Source organism: Schistocerca gregaria, chromosome 1 (genome assembly GCF_023897955.1).
Source record: "Schistocerca gregaria isolate iqSchGreg1 chromosome 1, iqSchGreg1.2, whole genome shotgun sequence".
Classification (NCBI taxonomy): Eukaryota; Metazoa; Arthropoda; class Insecta; order Orthoptera; family Acrididae; genus Schistocerca; species Schistocerca gregaria.
In genome coordinates this window covers 1039071370-1039089967 of record NC_064920.1, presented here as the reverse complement: position 1 = coordinate 1039089967, position 18598 = coordinate 1039071370, and the positions used below count along the sequence as shown (strand labels likewise).

Here is an 18598-nt window from a genome sequence, read left to right as displayed (position 1 = left end):
TATTTTCGCTAGAACGGTTCAAATGGCTCTGAGCACTATGGGACATCTGAGGTCATGAGTCCCCTAGAACTTAGAACTACTTAAACCTAACTAACCTAAGGACATCACACACATCCATGCCCGAGGCAGGTTTCGAACCTGCGACCGTAGCGGTCGCGCGGCTCCAGACTAAAGCGGCTAGAGCCGCTCGCCCACTAAGGCCGGCCCGCTAGAATGGTCCCCCATTCGTTTCTGCTCCGTCTGCATACTTTCCTTACCGCCTCACGTCCCCGAAAAGCCACCAGGAGGCATTAGTCTGTGAGCAGGGTAGTAATGATTTGGCTCGTCGGTGTACGTTCGCAATTTGAATCTAGTCTAAAAATTCGTGCTTATGTTTTATGCTGAACATTCTGCAGATAATGCAGATAATTCTGACTGTCGTACAAATCGATTTGAGGTTGGCTTTCACCAAACAGCGATGTTGACGACCAGCCTATATGCAGCCTCAGGCAATATTATGTACAGAAAATTTGTTCGCAGTTGCTAATATGAACCAGCTTCGGTTGTATATTGGAATGCCGCAGTGAAAATTCATGCTGGACTGGGTCTCGAATCCGGATCTCCCACTTTACGCGAGGGGTCTCCTTAACCGGCATGCGTGCATGTCCAAAGGAGCATAACATCACACTTCGTAATAATAGAAGCACTACTATTTCGCACAATAGTATGTAGGCTGAGTAATGTAGGATCCTCCACGTGTTGCAAGAATCATCATATCCTCCAAATTTACAGAACTTTGTCTAATAATAAATTTAAGAATGTTACGTTCAAAGTACCTAATCTGCTGCAGTCAAATTCTATCTCAGTATTACTTCTGTTCTTGACACCTTTACCTGGTAGAAGCAACATCAAATAAGCTCCACTACGAAAATTGTAAGGTTCTGCAAAACAGAATGAAATCGACTTACTTGGTTTCATCAGAAACATGTGCTATAGAGTTACCTACTGTTTACTGACAGTCTGAGTATTGAATAATGTATGCACTTCCATGTAGATAAAATGACATCTTTAATGAATTTTTCGCTGGGGAATGATGATTCGAGTGTCTTTGCGTAGGGAAATCGGACTGAGTGTAGACTCTGTTCAAGTACAATCATATGGCCACAGTACTACAAAGTGGACAACTTTCGTTTATCATACTATCATATTACTTGTTACACACAAATATACTCATTCATGTGTGTCAGATAACTCTATCTCACCTTCGAATACCACTTTATGTCAAGTGTTGGTTCAAATGGCTCTGAGCACTATGGGACTTAACATCTGAGGTCATCAGTCCCCTAGAACTTAGAACTACTTAAATCTAACTCACCAAAGGACGTCACACATATCCATGCCCGAGGCAAGATTCGAACCTACCACCGTATCGGTCGCGCGGTTCCAGACTGTAGCGCCTAGAACCGCTCGGCCACCCCGCCCGGCTGTAAAGTGTTACTGTGTGAATGTATCACAACTCTTACAGAAGTTTATGGTTTGTTTTGTATTTGTAGACCTGTACCTACACATTGAGTGGACCCCATATCGTACTTTAATGTGCCCTGGGGCTATAGAATCGTCTGTGTAAATAGTTTCTGTCTGTCATTATAGGTACGTATTTTTTTAAGTAACGACATAGGCTACTTAACAGTGTATATGGACAGGTAAATTTAGGTAAAATACTGTTCGTGTTATCTTTGTTTATAAAGGTCTGTCAGATGACAGTATTCAGTGCAGAAGTATTAGCAAATAAACGTTACTTCGTATTTTACGGTGTCAAAAGGAATCGTCAAATTTATTATAGCTGTCCATAACTGGCTGCAAAGAAATTCACTGATAAATTACCTGCTGGGGGAAAGCGCCACTGGAAATCGCAAAAAGATTATTCTGGTTTCTGTGTTGATAGCCATAGTTCACTATTAAAAACAACTGTGATTAATCACTTTATTTTGCAACTATTTTAATCGCAACGGATCTCCATTGGGTACGAAAAATTTTCATCATCCGGTTATTACCAAATTACCAGACGCTGTGTTGTGTTGTTGTTGTTGTCTTCAGTCCTGAGACTGGTTTGATGCAGCTCTCCATGCTACTCTATCCTGTGCAAGCTGCTTCATCTCCCAGTACCTACTGCAACCTACATCCTTCTGAATCTGCTTAGTGTACTCATCTCTCGGTCTCCCTCTACGATTTTTACCCTCCACGCTACCCTCCAATGCTAAATTTGTGATCCCTTGATGCCTCAAAACATGTCCTACCAACCGATCCCTTCTTCTAGTCAAGTTGTGCCACAAACTTCTCTTCTCCCCAATCCTATTCAATACCTCCTCATTAGTTACGTGATCTATCCACCTTATCTTCAGTATTCTTCTGTAGCACCACATTTCGAAAGCTTCTATTCTCTTCTTGTCCAAACTAGTAATTGTCCATGTTTCACTTCCATACATGCCTACACTCCAAACAAATACTTTCAGAAACGACTTCCTGATACATAAATCTATATTCGATGTTAACAAATTTCTCTTCTTCAGAAACGCTTTCCTTGCCATTGCCAGTCTACATTTTATATCCTCTCTACTTCGACCATCATCAGTTATTTTACTTCCTAAATAGCAAAACTCCTTTACTACTTTAAGTGTCTCATTTCCTAATCTAATTCCCTCAGCATCACCCGATTTAATTTGACTACATTCCATTATCCTCGTTTTGCTTTTGTTAATGTTCATCTTATATCCTCCTTTCAAGACACTGTCCATTCCGTTCAACTGCTCTTCCAAGTCCTTTGCCGTCTCTGACAGAATTACAATGTCATCGGCGAACCTCAAAGTTTTTACTTCGTCTCCATGAATTTTAATACCTACTCCAAATTTTTCTTTTGTTTCCTTTACTGCTTGCTCAATATACAGATTGAATAACATCGGGGAGAGGCTACAACCCTGTCTCACTCCCTTCCCAACCACTGCTTCCCTTTCATCTCCATCGACTCTTATAACTGCCATCTGGTTTCTGTACAAATTATAAATAGCCTTTCGCTCCCTGTATTTTACCCCTGCCACGTTTAGAATTTGAAAAAGAGTATTCCAGTCAACATTGTCAAAAGCTTTCTCTAAGTCTACATATGCTAGAAACGTAGGTTTGCCTTTTCTTAATCTTTCTTCTAAGATAAGTCGTAAGGTCAGTATTGCCTCATGTGTTCCAACATTTCGACGGAATCCAAACTGATCCTCCCCGAGGTCTGCATCTACCAGTTTTTCCATTCGTCTGTAAAGAATTCGCGTTAGTATTTTGCAGCCGTGGCTTATTAAACTGATAGTTCGGTAATTTTCACATCTGTCAGCACCTGCTTTCTTTGGGATTGGAATTATTATATTCTTCTTGAAGTCTGAGGGTATTTCGCCTGTCTCATACATCTTGCTCACCAGCTGGTAGAGTTTTGTCATGACTGGCTCTCCCAAGGCCGTCAGTAGTTCTAATGGAATGTTGTCTACCCCGGGGGCCTTGTTTCGACTCAGGTCTTTCAGTGCTCTGTCAAACTCTTCACGCAGTATCGTATCTCCCATTTCGTCTTCATCTACATCCTCTTCTATTTCCATAATATTGTCCTCAAGTACATCGCCCTTGTATAAACCTTCTATATACTCCTTCCACCTTTCTCCCTTCCCTTCTTTGCTTAGAACTGGGCTGCCATCTGAGCTCTTGATATTCATACACGTGGTTCTCTTCTCTCCAAAGGTCTCTTTAATTTTCCTGTAGGCAGTATCTATCTTACCCCTAGTGAGATAAGTTTCTACATCCTTACATTTGTCCTCTAGCCATCCCTGTTTAGCCATTTTGCACTTCCTGTCGATCTCATTTTTGAGACGTTTGTATTCCTTTTTGCCTGCTTCATTTACTGCATTTTTATATTTTCTCCTTTCATCAATTAAATTCAATATTTCTTCTGTTACCCAAGGATTTCTAGCAGCCCTCGTCTTTGTACCTACTTTATCCTCTGCTGCCTTCACTACTACATCCCTCAGAGCTACCCATTCTTCTTCTACTGTATTTCTTTCCCCTATTCCTGTCAATTGTTCCCTTATGCTCTCCCTGAAACTCTGTACAACCTCTGGTTCTTTCAGTTTATCCAGGTCCCATCTCCTTAATTTCTCACATTTTTGCAGTTTCTTCAGTTTTAATCTACAGGTCATAACCAATAGATTGTGGTCAGAGTCCACATCTGCCCCTGGAAATGTCTTACAACTTAAAACCTGGTTCCTAAATCTCTGTCTTACCATTATATAATCTATCTGATACCTTTTAGTATCTCCAGGGTTCTTCCACGTATACAACCTTCTTTCATGATTCTTAAACCAAGTGTTAGATATGATTAAGTTGTGCTCTGTGCAAAATTCTACTAGGCGGCTTCCTCTTTCATTTCTTGGCCCCAATCCATATTCACCTACTATGTTTCCTTCTCTCCCTTTTCCTACACTCTAATTCCAGTCACCCATCACTATTAAATTTTCGTCTCCCTTCACTATCTGAATAATTTCTTTTATTTCATCGTACATTTCTTCAATTTCTTCATCATCTGCAGAGCTAGTTGGCATATAAACTTGTACTACTGTAGTAGGTGTGGGCTTCGTATCTATCTTGGCCACAATAATGCGTTCACTATACTGTTTGTAGTAGCTTACCCGCATTCCTGTTTCCCTATTCATTATTAAACCTACTCCTGCATTACCCCTATTTGATTTTGTGTTTATAACCCTGTAGTCACCTGACCAGAAGTCTTGTTCCTCCTGCCACCGAACTTCACTAATTCCCACTATATCTAACTTTAACCTATCCATTTCCCTTTTTAAATTTTCTAACCTACCTGCCCGATTAAGGGATCTGACATTCCACGCTCCGATCCGTAGAACGCCAGTTTTCTTTCTCCTGATAACGACATCCTCCTGAGTAGTCCCCGCCCGGAGATCCGAATGGGGGACTATTTTACCTCCGGAATATTTTACCCAAGAGGATGCCATCATCATTTAATCATACAGTAAAGCTGCATGTCCTCGGGAAAAATTACGGCTGTAGTTTCCCCTTGCTTTCAGCCGTTCGCAGTACCAGCACAGCAAGGCTGTTTTGGTTAATGTTACAAAGCCAGATCAGTCAATCATCCAGACTGTTGCCCCTGCAACTACTGAAAAGGCTGCTGCCCCTCTTCAGGAACCACACGTTTGTCTGGCCTCTCAACAGATACCCCTCCGTTGTGGTTGCACCTACGGTACGGCCATCTGTATCGCTGAGGCACGCAAGCCTCCCCGCCAACGGCAAGGTCCATGGTTCATGGGGGGAGGCGACGCTGTGTAGGATATTAATAATATTATTGATATCATGGCTGGAGCCAAAACACATTGGCTGAGATATACGTGTACTTCGTACCTGACGATTACGTTAGAACTAGAACTGGTTCCATTATAAAATGATCCATCAGAACAGCTTTTGGAGTTCGGAATAGGTTACGAGGGATATTTTCAAGCCGTGTGACACCATACGTATTCAAAATTGGTTCAGTTCATATCTGCTGAAGGCTTCGTACTGTGTACTGTGGTGAGAAAGCCTAGCCATGCACGGATGATAATGTACGAGGCGTGTTTTTTAAGAAGGTACCGTTTTGAAATTTTAAAAAAAAGAGACGTGCTGATATATCTCAATAATTCTATTTTTTCATGACAGCCTGTACCTTAACCTACGCACTGACGCCATTACCGTCTGATTTTTCCTTCTTTACGTTATTTACTGAGTGTTTAAGATGCCTCCGATAATCGTGAGTCCCGCCGAGTGTGAAGTACGGGCTGTTATAAGATTTCTTAGTGCTAAAGGCCTAAAAGCGATCTATATTCATCGCGATATCTGTGCAGTTCACGTAGATAACATTATGAGTGATGGAATGGTAAGAAAGTGGGTGAGAGCATTTATAGATGGCCGCACAAATGTGCATGATGAACAACGGAGTGGACGTCCATCGTTCGTTAATGAAGGTTTGGTGCAGGAAGTGGACAATAAGGTGAGAGAAAACAGAAGATATACGATTTCCTCCTTGCGGGATGACTTTCCTAATGCTTCTCGTAGTGTTCTGTGTTTCATTGCGACCTTGCACTTGAATTACCGAAAATAGTGCGCACGTTGGGTACCGAAAATGTTGATGCATGTGCACAAAACCAAACGTTTAGACAGTGCATTAACTTTCCTTGAGCGGTACCACAACGACGGTGATGATTTCTTAAGCCAAATTGTTACGGGCGATGAAACATGGGTGGCCTACGTTACACCAGAATCAAAGCAACAGTCCATGAACGTTGAGCAAGGGCATCGTTTTGCTGCAAAACATTGGCAGTCCGCATGTGGCGAATCAGACCAAAGATCTCATCACATCTTTTCGATGGGAAACTCTAGATCATCCTCCATAGAGACCCGATCTTGCGCCCAGTGACTACCTTCCTGCACTTGAAGAAACACCTGGGCGGTCAGCATCTTCAAGACGATGACGAAGTCAAAACGTCAGGCGGCAGACTTCTATGAGGTAAATTGGTACAACGTTATGCCTCAATATTGACGGACATTATGTAGAAAAGTAGATTGAGGTACAGGCTTTCATGTAAAAACAAAATTATTGAGATATCTTAGCACGTCTTCTTTTAATTTCAAAACTGTACTTACTTAAAAAACACTCCTCGTACTTTCTTTACAGACGAATGGAAAAACTAGTAGAAGCCGACCTCAGGGAAGATCAGTTTGGATTCCGTAGAAATGTTGGAACACGTGAGGCAATACTGACCTTACGACTTATCTTATAAGCTAGATTAAGGAAGGGCAAACCTACGTTTCTAGCATTCGTAGACTTAGAGAAAGCTTTTGACAATGTTGACTAGAAAACTCTCTTTCAAATTCTGAAGGTGGCAGGGGTAAAATACAGGGAGCGAAAGGCTATTTACAATTTGTACGGAAACCAGATGGCAGTTATAAGAGTCGAGGGACATGAAAGGGAAGCAGTGGTTGGGAAGGGAATGAGACAGGGTTGTAGCTTCTCCCCGATGTTATTCAATCTGCATATTGAGCAAGCAATAAAGGAAACAAAAGAAAAATTCGGAGTGGGTATTAAAGTCCATGGAGAAGAAATAAAAACTTTGAGATTCGCCGATGACATTGTAATTCTGTCAGAGGCAGCAAAGGACTTGGAAGAGCAGTTGAACGGAATGGACAGTGTCTTGAAAGGAGGATACAAGATGAACATCAACAAAAGCAAAACGAGGATAATGGAAGGTAGTCGAATTAGGTCGTGTGATGCTGAGGGAATTAGATTAGGAAATGAGACACTTAAAGTAGTAAAGGAGTTTTGCTATTTGGGTAGCAAAATAACTGATGATGGTCGAAGTAGAGAGGAATGAAATGTAGACTGCCAATGGCAAGGAAAGAGTTTCTGAAGAAGAGAAATTTGTTAGCATCGAGTATAGATTTAAGTGTCAGGAAGTCGTATCTGAAAGTATTTGTATTGAGTGTAGCCATGTATTGAAGTGAAACATGGACGATAAATAGTTTGGACAGGAAGAGAATAGAAGCTTTCGAAATGTGGTGCTACAGAAGAATGCTGAAGATTAGATGGGTAGATCACATAACTAATGAGGAGGTATTGAAGAGAATTGGGGAGAAGAGGAGCTTGTGGCACAACATGACCAGAAGAAGAGACCAGTTGATAAGACATGTTGTGAGGCATCAAGGGATCACCAATTTAGTATTGGAGGGCAGCGTGGAGGGTAAAAATCGTAGAGGGAGACCAAGAGATGAATACAATAAGCAGATTCAGAAGGAAGTAGGCTGCAGTAAGTACTGGGAGATGAAGAAGCTTGCACAGGATAATGATGGAGAGCTGCATCAAACCAGTCTCAGGACTGAAGACCGCAACAACAACAAATTGTTGTCTTGATGGGAAAAGTGAAGAGCGTGTGATGGCGGGATTTTTCCCGACCAGTGAAGAAGAGCGTCCACAACCAGCGTGGGTTGCATGCGAGTCCTCCTCGGCAGCTGTGGCGATCGGTAATGAGCTTAGCGCGCCGCGCCGCGCCGGCCAGCCCGCAGTGGGTGTCGGTAAACCGCAAGAACGGCGGCGGTGCGGGACAGAGCCAGCAGTTTAAGGCTGCGCTAATGTAACGTTACGGTTATTATATCGGCGTCTAATTCGTTACAATGCTGCTGCTGCTGCCGCGGCGGCGGCGTCGCCACCGGCAGTGCTACCCGTTTCGCAACCGGATTTCCGCGTCCGTGGCGCAAGGGGCGGATTTCACGCCAGTCCATCTTTCGAGCAGCGTGCGACAGCGTTTCGTAATTAAAAATGCGGCGCACTAGAGCGCAGTGGCGGGCCGCAGTCACTGCAGAGGCCTTTGAGGGAGCCGGTAGTCGTGGGCGGGTGGTTTATTACCTCGCCGGCTCAGCAGTGGACGCGCCCCGCTCCTGTTGCGGAACAGTTTCGGTCAGTGCGTTCTCCCTTTCACGTGTAGCGTAGCTCCTGAATGTTTGTAAAATGTGGCCTGCGGAACTATTTTTAGGAAAGCCAATGGCGAAGCTGTGGAAGCTGCTACGAATAGATCATCATCGCTCTATTTTTATGTATTTAGATGAACGTCAACAAAAGCAAAACGAGGATAATGGAATATAGTCGAATTATATCGGGTGATGCTGCGGGAATTAGATTAGGAAATGAGACCCTTAAAGTAGTAAATGAGTTTTGCTATTTGGGGAGCAAAATAACTAATGATGGTCGAAGTAGAGAGGATATAAAAGGAGGGAAAGCGTTTCTGAAGAAGAGAAATTTGTTAACGTCGAGTATAGATTTAAGTGTCAGGAAGTCGTTTCTGAAAGTATTTGTATGGACTGTAGCCATGTATCGAAGTGAAACGTGGACAGTAAATAGTTTAGACATGAAGAGAATAGAAGCTTTCGAAATGTGGTGCCACAGAAGAATGCTTAATATTAGATGGGTGGATCACATAACTAATGAGGAGGTATTGAATAGAATTGGGGGGAAGATAAGTTTGTGGCACAACTTGAGTAGAAGAAGGGATCGGTTGGTAGGGCATGTTCTGAGGCATCAAGGGATCACCAGTTTAGTATTGGAGGGCAGCTTGGAGGGTAAAAATCGTGGAGGGAGTCCAAGAGATGAATACACTAAACAGATTCAAAAGGATGTAGGTTGCAGTAGCTACTTGGAAATGAAGAAGATTGCGCAGGATAGAGTAGCATGGAGAGCTGCATCAAACCAGTATCTGGACTGAAGACCACAACAACAACAGATGATTTAAAGCCTCGAAAATAGAAATTTCATAGTGATGGAAGACGTCAGCTGCCAGGAACTTCATGGAGGAAAGCAAAAGTACTTTTCCTTCCCCTATCCTCATTTCTTTTTATGAATCCATGCAGTCGAATTTCTTGTATTGCACTTTGTATTCTAATATTTTCAAAGATACAAGGTTCCATCTACACGTATGAAGCCATAGGGTGTTGCGCAATGTTTTGACTACTTCAAATTTGAATAACGTCCGTTGAAAAGAAGATACAGCGACGCTGGGTGCCGTCTATTAGTACTGCGAAGAGTCAATTTCATCCCAAAGAAACTTCCTGGCTAATTAAAACTGTGTGCCATACCGAGACTCGAAAAAACGACCTTAGTCTTTCGCGGGCAAGTGCTCTGTCAACTGAGCTTCCCAAGCACGACTCACAACCCGTCCTCAGAGGCTCACTCACTACAGTGTGTCGTGATTGGGTAGCTCAGTTGGTAGAGCATTCGCACGCGAAAGGCAAAGGTGCTGAGTTCCAGTCTCGGTCCGGTACAGGGTTTTAATCTACCAGGAAGTTACATATCAGCGCACAGTCCGCTACAGAGGGAAACTTCCATTCCTCTCATGTAATTTACGTTTCAGTAATCAAGTCGTAGTCGTCGAAGCAACATGGTGCGTTCTCAGTGAAGTGCTGCTGTCGCCACGGCGAATCTGTAGTGCTCGTGCAACGTGCCTTTCATAAGCATTTCAAGATTCAGCTGCGATATCCAGTTCCTTCTTGTGAAACAAAATTGAAGTGGGTAAGAAATTCAATGCAACAATTAATGCACCGTGTTAGCGTCCGCAGACGAAATGTACCTGAGGACCATCAATTGAAAGGTACTGTATAATGCTTCGAATCCATTCAGATTGTAATGAAACACGAGACTTGAGAGAATCACTTATTATTCATAAATGGAAATGCCTTGTGCCTAGGGCCTCCCGTCGGGTAGACCGTTCGCCTGGTGCAAGTCTTTCGATTTGACGCCACTTCGGCGACTTGCGCGTCGATGGGGATGAAATAATGATGATTAGGACAACACAACTCACAGTCCCTGAGAGGAGAAAATCTCCGACCCAGCCGGGAATCGAACCGGACCCTTAGAATTGACATTCTGTCACGCTGACCACTCAGCTACCGTGGCGGACTGTTATTCATAGGTAAGTTAACAATCAAAATATATATCTTTGCCGTTTACATGGCGCGGGCGAACACGAGCTAAGGATAGCCGTCCGACCGACAGCCCATTCGCCACTGTCCCTCGTGTACAAATACGTCCAGAGAGGGCAGCACTGTCCAGAGACTCAGTCAAATGTAACAGCCGAACACACCGAATCGAAAGTCAACCGGCACTCTGAGACCCGTTCGAACTCGTGAGAACATCGCAAGCGTGCGAAGCGGTTTACGTGCAAGCGCTCGTCATTAGTTACGAAACGATTCCATCAAGATTGCACGGCATGCACAGATCCAACAAGAACTTGAAATTTCTCCGTCAAGCGTTTGGTATCGATATAATTTCCAAACGCGCTTATGTTGAATGTCTGCCTCGCTTGCTTGATTTAGCCGTGCCAGATTTCGACCTATGGGGTTATTTGACGATGAAGTCGCATTCCGACATGTCGAGAAGCTTGCAGCAGTTAAACAGTCTAATTCACAATGAAACTTCCAGAATAAAAAAAGAAGTGTTCAAATGTGGTTGAAATCTTATGGCACTTAACTGCTAAGGTCATCAGTCCCTAAGCTTACATACTACTTAACCTAAATAATCCTAAGGACAAACACACACACCCATGTCCGAGGGCGGACTCGAATCTCAGCCGGGATCAGCCGCAGAGTCTTCCAGAATACCTCTAGCATTTACGAAAGATACATTCACAAACTAGGTAATAAGCCTCGAGTATTGTCTAGCCGCTAACAGTTGTCATTTGTCTGCTGTAGTATTTCGTACGTAAACATCAATAAATGTTGTTAAGTGGGTAAAATGGCCAGTTTTCTTTCATCATTACTTTATGTGTTATTCAAATTTGAAATCGTCAGAACATTATAAAACACCCTTTATCTACACTCGCAACATATATCCTCTGGTAGAAATCACAAAGGAGTAGCTCATCCACCAGTAGTTTGGAGGCACGATTAATAATTAAAAAAACATATGGTTTTAATCCTTCAGTTGTTCTACGTAGTCTCCCCCACTTGAGTACAGCGCGCAGAACATTCATACAACCATTTGAAACCGTCAGAAAAGTCCTTCTATATGATGTTGTCCAGCTCGAGCGTTACATTTTCTTGAGCTTCGGTTATGTCGTCGGAGTGTTGATCCTTCATGTGAAGGTCTGCATTTTGTCGCTTTGTGGTAGGTTAGTATTGATAACACCAAGTCTCATCACCCGCGACGATTTTTTCCAGAAAATAACTGCCTGCGGTTTGCCTTGCAGTCAAGTCGCAGTTGGTGTCCAACCACCTATATATATATATATATATATATATATATATATATATATATATATATATATATATATATATATTAGTACCTGTACTCGAAAGAACATCACACACATCCATGCCCGAGGCAGGATTCGAACCCGCGACCGTAGCAGCCGCGCGGTTCCAGACTGTAGCGCCTAGAACCGCTCGGCCACTTCGGCCGGCCCAACTCACTCACTAGCCCCTCAATGTACTTGACACGGGCTTATTGTTCTAGAAACAAAATTATAATTGGTCAAATCCTCTGGTTCGCAGTAAGGTTTGTTACAGGTTTCCTTTGTTTTAAGTCTAATGCTGGAAATTATCTCCCAAAAATTCACATTCGCGTGCCGCATTGCCCCATTGTTAAAATTACTTAGCTAGGATTTTGCATTACAAAAATAAAAATGATAAAAGAACATCTCTACAATGAGCCGGATATCAAACGACTGACTCTTCCTTAGGGTGGAGAATGAAATTAAAACGGACAGTACGTCAGATCTGAAGCAGTGGAGGACCATGTCGTCGTCCTGAATACAATCCCTTTTTCTTAATTGCACTGGTTCCTCGTGCGGTGACCGTAAATGACTTTGAACGAGGTGTCGGCAACGGGGACTGTGCCATTTTCTCGATCGCCGTGCGACGATCGACCTGATGGCCGGCTTACGGTGGCGAGCGGAGAGGATGTATAAATCACGAAGCGCGCGGTTGTGCCATCGCATGCGAGGGCGTGTCCGGCCGCTAAGCTAATAAAAGCCGGCTGCCACGCGATCACCGGCCGCTGCTCGAGCAGCCAAAGCCCCACAAGTGAGCTAAATGCACTTAATCAGCAAATTTAACGTAAACCGGAAGCTTTGAGCTGATCCGCTCGCGGCCGGCGCGGCCGGGCACGCGACTCGCGGGCCGCCGCCAGCGCCGCCACACGGTGGCCAATCGAATTACGGCGGCGCGCACGGCGCCGTGGATTAGTTGCGAAACACCGGCACGCACGCCAGGGTCTCCCAACCCCTTTGTTTTTATGGCGATTTGCCCCCTTCCTCGCCGTGCCATCCCGACCATATTGCATTACCGCGTGCGAGGCCACAGCCTCGGAGCTGCGTGACGCTTAATACCTGCTCACCGCTGGAAAGACACTTAGCAACGTACGGTACTCATCCTTACCTCAAATACCCATCTCGTTTGCTGCTCACATCGTTTAGACCTACAGCGGTGTTTTCAGCGCGAGGAAAAGTGTAAACGCGTAAGGGAAACACCCCATCACACCCCCTCTCAGATGTAGTAGTAAAGGGCCCAGTGGACAGAATGTCGAAAACTGAACACACACCAAGCATGAAAACAGGAGCGAGGTGTACTGGACTGTGAAAAAAAAAAGCAGTCGACAGCCCAGGAGCAAGAGGTGCAATATACAGGGTAGTCCATTGATTGTGACCGGGCCAAATATCTCACGAAATAAGCGTCAAACGAAAAAACTACAAAGAACAAAACTTGTCTAGATTGAAGGGGGACACCAGATGGCGCTATGGTTGGCCCGCTAGTGGCGCTGCCATAGGTCAAACGGATATCAACTGCGTTTTTTTAAATACCCCCGTTTTTTATTACATATTCGTGTAGTACGTAAAGAAATATGAATGTTTTAGTTGGACCACTTTTTTCGCTTTGTGGTAGATGGCGCTGTAATGTTTAGACGAACAGTTGGTAACAGATAGGTTTTTTAAATTAAAATACAGAACTTAGGTACGTTTGAACATTTTTTTTCGGTTGTTCCAATGTGATACATGTACCTTTGTGAACTTATCATTTCTGAGAACGGATGCTGTTTCATCGTGATTACCTGTAAATACCACATTAATGCAATAGATGCTCAAAATGCTGTCCGTCAACCTCAATGCGTTTGGCAGTACCTGTAACGACATTCCTCTCAACACAGACGTTTTTGAGATTCCCGATTCTCGCTCAATTTGTCTGCAACTGATGTGCGGATTAGCCGCGACAGCAGCTAAATCACCTACTCAGGCAATATCATTTGTTGCAGGTCACGGTTGACGTTTCACATGTGGCTGAACACTTCCTGTTTCCTTAAATAACGTATCTATCCGGCGAACGGTCCGGACACTTGGATGAAGTAATCCAGGATACCGAGCAGCATACGTAGCACACGCCCGTTGGGCATTTTGATAACATTAGCCATACATCAACACGATATCGACCTCTTCCGCAGTTGGTAAATTGTCCATTTTAACACGGGTACTGTATCACGAAGCAAATACCGTCCACACTGGCTTAATGTTACGTGATACCACGTACTTATACCTTTGTGACTATTACTGCGCCATCTATCACAAAGCGAAAAAAGTGGTCCAACTAAAACATGCGTATTTCTTTACGTACTACACGAATATGTAATAAAAAATCGGGGTTCTTATTTTTAAAAAACGCAGTTGATATTCGTTTGACCTATAGCAGCGCCATCTAGCGGGCCAACCGTAGCGCCATCTGGTTTCCCCCTTCAAGCTAGACAAGTTTCATTCTTTGTAGTTTTTTCGTTTGACGCTTATTTCATGAGATACTTGGCATCGTCACGATCAATGCACCACCCTGTACAGTAACCGGGACTAGAAATGGCGTCGTGTCGGGCGAGCCATGTTCAAAGGTCCTTCGTGCTTTTCGTGGTGTAACGTCCGTTTGCAACAGCGAGTTGTAAGATAGGGACCTGTACTGACAGTTGATTCCGCACAACTACTCTATTAGCAGCCGAAAGAAAGTGGCTTTCGAATGGAACCGCAAACATTTGATGACAAGGCGGCAAGTCGATAAGCCGACCGAATCCTCCACCGGAAAACACGTCTGGTATGTCATATACGGCGTTAGTGGCAGTACGTGGGTCATACGACAAGAATCTCTTATCGACGCATTTAATTTGCACGACTGGTAAGCGAGTGAGATATGCCTCCTTGCCCGATATAGGTGTTCGTATGAATGTGAATGTCCAATAATAAAATACCAACATCCGTTATTTTGATTTTATTTGTTGGGCTGCCACTTTCGACATTACGTTATGTCATCTTCAGGGCTTTGTATATCGAGTAACCCCCGTTATCTTCACGATACCAGTTGACAGCGCTGCATTAGTTCTTAACACGAGATTTACTCGATATAGGCAGGACTGAAGATGACATGATGTAATGTCGAAACTGTTTGCCTAACAAATAAAACTGAAATAACTGCTGTTGGTATTTTATTATTGGAAATCGACCGGCCGAAGTCGCGCACTCCAGACATAGGATGGAATTACATTTATTGAATGTAAATGTGATCACTCCCAAGGAAATGAAGAATACAATAATTTGTCACATAAGCTGCAACAAATGAACGCGACAGTTTCACAGTCACACAGTTTCTCCGTGCTCTGTCAAAACATATGTTTTTAAGGTTTTTGAAGTTGCGTTGCGTTTTGGAAGCCTTGACTCTTGAATTCCTTTGTCGTAACATAGTTCACGCCTGTTTCTGCAAGGCGTCTATGTGGTATCTCTGCGGTCCAGCCCGCGACCGACGATATCCCGACACTTCGCCTAAGATGATGGAGACGCATTCCATCGAAACCTTGCTACGAGACGACGACGCTGTTTGGCTAACAACCCGCGAAGACTTAATATGTGCAATTCGCCGAGAAAGCCTGCACTAACATATAAAATGAAGTATTTCTGTTCAGTCTTAAAACTCATAAGTTTTATTGAAGTCAACATCCGCGGAAACTTATCTTTTTAAGTTGTTTTTTCGCGTTATAACCATATATCTCCCCTCAAATTGCAAAATGATTGCTTTTCAACGGGTAACTGTCTCCATATTATACAGCTCAAAGTACTTCAGCTCTGATGACGCTGATGTTAATGACATATAAAACTTTTTTTTTAAGTTTAAGTTTGCACGATATACGGACCTCTGCGTGTTATAAATGTTGTAGATGAAGAGTGTACCCGGCCGTAGTAAGTATAAAGAAGTTTTTGTGATGCAAACGTTGAAAAACTGTTGTAAATTCTTTCTGATACTGCTACGTAACCAAGTTTCACTTCCTCTTAAACAAGTCTTCACACACTTAAAACTGAATGCCTACCCATTTTTGAAATTGTTATGACCTGAACTTGGAATCAGCGAACTAACGCTGAGGAACCACTATAGTGGCTACCTTTCACCTACAGTCCCTCCCCCCCCCCTACACCCCTCTCCTCCCCCCCCCCCCCCCCCATTCATGCGCTGAGAGTTGTTTGTGTTGTGTTAGCGATTCCGCTTTCACCTGAACCGTAGTTCTATTTCCAAATGACACGTCACTGCAAAGACAAACGAATCTGGCCTCTCTCTCTCTGCGCGAGATAACAGAAGCATCTGGAATATGTAGCTATCGCACGACTGACGTTATCTCAGCTACTGATGCAATTTGGGTGTTTGTAGGGGAGAGACGCACGCAGCGGTAACTATTTGCCCGCCGTTCGGCGATTACCATTACTTATTCATGAGCACAAATGTGCCAAACTTGAAACAGTTCTCACTGGGTCTTAAGCAGCTCGCGAGAGACTCCACATCTGTTCGCGCCGCAGGTGCGCATGTCCTAAGCTCACGCTCCTTGTATGGGGAGCACGTATCTTGCCTCCGTTTGTGAGACAACTCGTGGTCGTTTTCGCTTTCGTTATTTTCTTTGTTGCGCCTACATGCTGTACAGTAGCTTGAAGTTGTGGTTTTGCATAATGTAACTGGTGTCTGTCGGAGATTACGTGAAATGTTGAGGTTACTATTATAGGAAAACAGACTTGTAGCACAAAAAAGAGCGTTAGTTCGTCGCTATTTGATAAATTAACATTAATTATTATATTCATCTCCATGACTATTCAAGGGATACTGAGAAAGTCTCGAAAAATATTCCACTTATATTTTTTGAATTTCTTTTTGTATCTTTGCAAACTGCGTGTAGGCCTACATTTACCAATACCCGTTTGGAGCTGCATCAATTTAAATAAGCAAAGCAATCGGCAATGTTACATTCTAACTGACAGCAGAGAGAATCTAGTGCAAACTCTGCTTTTCAGGTGTGCAAAGCAGTGCAATGAAGGTGAAGTGAATGGAAGTGAATGCTGGGCTCGTCTCTTTGACAAGATAACGACTCATCCTTCCCTGATACCTCACCAGTTGAGGTACTGCTTCACTTCCTAAGGCGCTCCTTTCTCTCTCTCTCTCTCTCTCTCTCTCTCTCTCTCTCTCTCTCTCTCTGTGTGTGTGTGTGTGTGTGTCTGTCTGTCTCGTAAATTTTTTTTGTACGTAATCTTTGATACTTCAGAGTAATTGTCAGACCTCATATCCTCGTCTTGCGTTTGGTTATTTCGTTCTGTCTTTTCCTTTGGAGAAATTATCTGGCATTACAGTCTCGTAAATTCGAGTAACTGCACTTGTTCCTGGAACACTCACAGCTGCTTAGAAGGCGTTTTCGTGCGCGAACATCCTATAATAAGGTATGTGATTTTCTTACAAGCTTCGTATTTAATGTCGTGCTGAAGCCTACTACCGAAATTACCATGGACTAGTATGTGATATCGAGATGGAAGAGAAGCAGAACATAACACGCAGTGTCTTCCGTAGATTGAGACGTTTGGGGGGTGTCCCTGAAAATGTGACGCTTCAGGAAGACTAACAGAGAGTCGATTAGTGCAGGATGAGTCGGACATCCTACGACAAACTTGCAGTGGTGGTAGTATGCAGCAAAGCAAGAAAAAAAGTCTAGTAAATTTGGGCTCTAAAGTGCATAACCTGCGAGCTGTGAGCACTCTTTCATATTCGTTACAGCGAAACACATCTAAGTGCTCGTAGTTCGTAAGGCATGCATTTTAGAGCCCATGCTTACTACACTTTTTCTCTTGTTTCTTCCATGTACCTCGTACTATACTTTGTAAAGCAAAGAGCTTGTATTAGAAGAGATGTGTTTCACAGTATCGACTATAAGCAAGTACTCATAGATCTTAAGTTATGCATTTTAGAGTCTACGTTTGCTAGAATTTTTTCTTGTGTAAAAGTTTTTTTGTAAATAATGAACTGTGAATGAAGCCCGACCTATAGGCATTACATGCATCGGTCAAAAATGATAGTGTAGTGAGAATGGCTAGTTCCTAGCTGAAATCTAGATCTGCCAATAAAAATTCAAAAGGACGACTGATAGCTGAAATTATTATTTACAAGTCAATAACAGTCGCTGCGTGCAACAGCCTCTGAATGGAGGGCAACCTGACAGTCATAACCGGTTTCGGCCATACAATGACCATCTTCAGACGCTAAAGGCGGCGTACACTGAACACAGGTTCATGCGTTGTTTATAAATAAACAAAAAACGTATATTTAGATATTCGGCCCATGTGTCGCTGCCGGCCGGAGTGGCCCAGCGGTTCTAGGCGCTACAGTCTGGAACCGCGAGACCGCTACGGTCGCAGGTTAGAATCCTGCCTCGGGCATGGATGTGTGTGATGTCCTTAGGTTATTTAGGTTTAAGTAGTTCTAAGGGACTGATGACCACAGATGCTAAGTCCCATAGTGCTCAGACCCATTTTTTGTGTGTCGCTTTTTTGCACAAACGAATTGCAGACGATTACCCGCCAGGAAAGCCTAGAGCGCTAACGCGGGTAGGCGCCCCGGCCGCGGATCGAATTTGCCCGGCAGATTAACGACGACGGCCGGTGTGACAGCCAGCCTGGATGTGGCTTTTAGGCGGTCTTCCACGTCCCACTAGGTGAATACC

The 18598-nt window shown here is 43.6% G+C and overlaps 1 protein-coding gene across 2 annotated transcripts in view; it reads left to right on the top strand.

Moving 5' to 3' along the window:
* LOC126279690 (ras guanine nucleotide exchange factor P) overlaps positions 1-18598 on the top strand; it is a 564449-nt gene that overhangs the window by 53895 nt on the left and 491956 nt on the right. The window lies entirely within an intron of this gene.